We start from the raw sequence: 3086 nt of genomic DNA, 5'->3' as shown, positions 1-3086 counted from the left end.
TCATCGAATATATATATATATATATATTGTATTTTTATTATATAAAAGAATTCTATTGGAAAAATGTTAGATATGTATCTAATATTATAATATGTATGTATGATACGGTGTAGAACGAGGAAAAATGAATAAACGTTTTTTTTTAAAAAACAAATGCATCACTTGTGTAATATCTTATATAACTATACTTATCATACGCAGCAGTATTATTAGACATATTCGAATCGATATATATATATATGTAAAATATGTACATGGATATTTTCACGTGGTAAAATTCGTATATGGGAAGAAAATCGAGACTCGTTTTTATAAACGAGTATAATATTATATGTATATTTGTGTTCATATATATATAAATTTACAAATCTACTTTGTTAAATTAAGAAATATTATATTAACGAATGTAACACGAAATATATAATGAAATTCACAAAATTCGTAATATATATGATATCTCCTCACCTTTTTTTTATCTGGAAAAAGGTATGAGACCGGTGTGCATCCGATTTGTTTCCGAGAATATTTATTTTTATGAAGAACAGATAAACTGGTTTGTTTCCTATAACAGAGATAACGAATACGATTGAAACTTGTTTACCGTGTACAAAATACATGATGCATTTATGTATATCGTCAAAAAATACAAAAAGTATAATATATATAGAATTGAGAAATATTTTCTACGATTTTTATATATAAAATATATATGAATAAATAATAATAATAATGATATATTTCAATTATATAAAATAAATATTATATATCGTTTATAAAAATATTCATAAAACAAATAGAATTTTATTCGAATAATATATGATTTTTCTAATGGAAGTTAAATTAAAATACGATTTTATTAAATAATTTATCTCAGTAGCGTGGGATAGGGGTGGTGGGGTGAAGAAGGGAGGTAGGGATTCATGTAAACTTTTCGCATTCGCAAAATTTGATCAGTACGCACTGTAACAAAGAATAATTACATCGCAACCGAGGTTATTTTCAGCATTTACGCTTCGCAACACAATTAGCACGATGTCTTCTTATTATGCGCTCGCGTCTTCGCATACTTTTTTTTTGCGAACGACTTCGATGGACAATGACTCGATTGTGTTCAGTAGTACTATGCCATACCAAGGACACTCCTACTCGTTATCTCTACACCTAATCGGGCCAGCAGTCCTTTTCTTTACCATTTCTCTTTCTCTTTTCAATATTTTTTTTATGTAAGCGCGAAAGGTGAGTACGCTTACCGTATAATAATAATCATAATTTTTTTTTCTAATAGAATAATGCACAAGGTCAGCCCATTTGAAATCGAAACTTTTCCATAATTGTATTCTATTGTTTTTTTTTTTTTTTTATTTTTTTTTTTTTTTTTTAAATGCAATTCTATTATTATTATTATTATTATCTACGATTTATATTGCATACACAATGTATACCGAGTGAGTCATCATTTAANATAAAAAAGTTTCCTTTCATAATCATGAGAGACAGACAGACGGACGGACAGACGACGAATTAAATTCCAAGGAGAAGTTTTTTTTTTTTTTTTTTTTTTTTTAAATGCAATTCTATTATTATTATTATTATTATCTACGATTTATATTGCATACACAATGTATACCGAGTGAGTCATCATTTAAATTCAAAGTTGCTTTTTTTTCTTTTCCAGCGAACTGTATATTGCGGTTACCATGGTAACATATTCACAATCAGTATCGTGTATCACTGAAAAGACCGAAAAGGTTATCTACCATCTAACATCCTTGTCATATCGTTTAGGATAATATTCTTAAAGAAATAAAATGAAAATAATCATTTGCAATTTATCCACTTTCGTTCAAATTAAACGATATAATAAACATTTTATAATTGTAGAAGATGATGTAGATTTTTAATCTAATTGTGTTACGTTCAATCCCAACAATTGTCATAGGGTTCATAATGAAATGAAAAAATACAATAATAGGAATCAACAATTTGTTGATTAATAATAATAATAATAATAATAATACACTTACGAAAAATGAGAATTATCGAGGTATTCGAAATCGAACAGTGTTCCGGACGATTATTCACCGTTTGCATTAAACAGTTGTACGAGAAAGTGCATAACACTTGTTTTTTTAAAATCCAAATGATTATTCTCATCGAAATAGAAGAAAATAACGAACATTCGTTAAACAACAACAAACACTTTGTCGATAATAAGGAAAAAAAAAGAAAAAACACGTTAAGATGACGTTTATCTCTTAAGAACAATAACGCGTAACTTTAAACACTGTCGTATTAATTGCTGTAAACAATGGACTGACCGGCGGGCCACGTGACTTTCGAACCAAGGTCTCATTGCGGTTTACCGTTTGAAAAGGAGGGAGAAAGATGGGAAGACGGTAAAAGGAAAAATAAGAAAATTTCCAATCGAGATACGATGATATTTTAATAATCATCGGAAAATTAATGTGATACGTATTATCGGCGAGAAATTTCATTAAGGAAATAATGTTTCTTTTTTTTTTTTTTAATTCCAAGGGTAAAACAGAGTCCTTTTCTTTTTGTTCCTCCTCTACTATGTCGTCCACCTTATCTTTCTCCTTTCTTTTTCACGCGAGAACGACGAGAAGGACAAGGATACCCGAAAAAATAATATTGAAAACGAATGAAACCTCTTCGTTTTAAATATTAAATACGTTTATTTTGTTCGAGTCACTGGTAAATAATAACGACGACACAAAGAATCCTCGAATAAGGTGACCCTTTGACGCGAATATTCTGTTTTCGTTGCCGAGAACGCTAAGAAAAGCTACGACAGCGCCGCCAACCGTTCCAAAATGGTACCCCCATTCCAACCTGTTCCCTCTCTGCAACTGGGATTCTCTACGATAGGAGGACAATTTTACTCTCACGTCAGAGTGAGAGATAAAAGATGAAATAGTTATAGGGCTCCAGAAGCATAACCAACTGCCATGCCTCCAATGATATTCCAGGGAAACGTTTGCGCGGGAAAACGTATGATTTAAATTTCATACAAATATTCATTTTTGTACATTTGACGACGAGTCTCTTATTTTTTCTTTTGTCTA

At 29.9% G+C, this 3086-nt stretch overlaps 1 long non-coding RNA gene across 2 annotated transcripts in view; it reads right to left on the bottom strand.

The window, feature by feature from the left end:
- LOC106789483 overlaps positions 1-2847 on the bottom strand; it is an 11233-nt gene extending 8386 nt beyond the window's left edge. For both annotated transcript variants that reach the window (XR_001381996.1, XR_001381995.1), the window contains exons 1-2: positions 2025-2847; positions 466-562 (exon numbers count right to left, since the gene is read on the bottom strand). This is a non-coding gene — a long non-coding RNA (uncharacterized LOC106789483). The remainder of the gene's footprint in view (positions 1-465; positions 563-2024) is intronic.
- Positions 2848-3086: the final 239 nt, after the last annotated feature.

The sequence above is a fragment of the Polistes canadensis genome, unplaced genomic scaffold (genome assembly GCF_001313835.1).
Source record: "Polistes canadensis isolate GaletaPanama2010 unplaced genomic scaffold, ASM131383v1 scaffold_186, whole genome shotgun sequence".
Taxonomy (NCBI): Eukaryota; Metazoa; Arthropoda; class Insecta; order Hymenoptera; family Vespidae; genus Polistes; species Polistes canadensis.
Note: the sequence above shows the minus strand (reverse complement) of the source record. Positions and strands in the feature narration are given on the sequence as shown.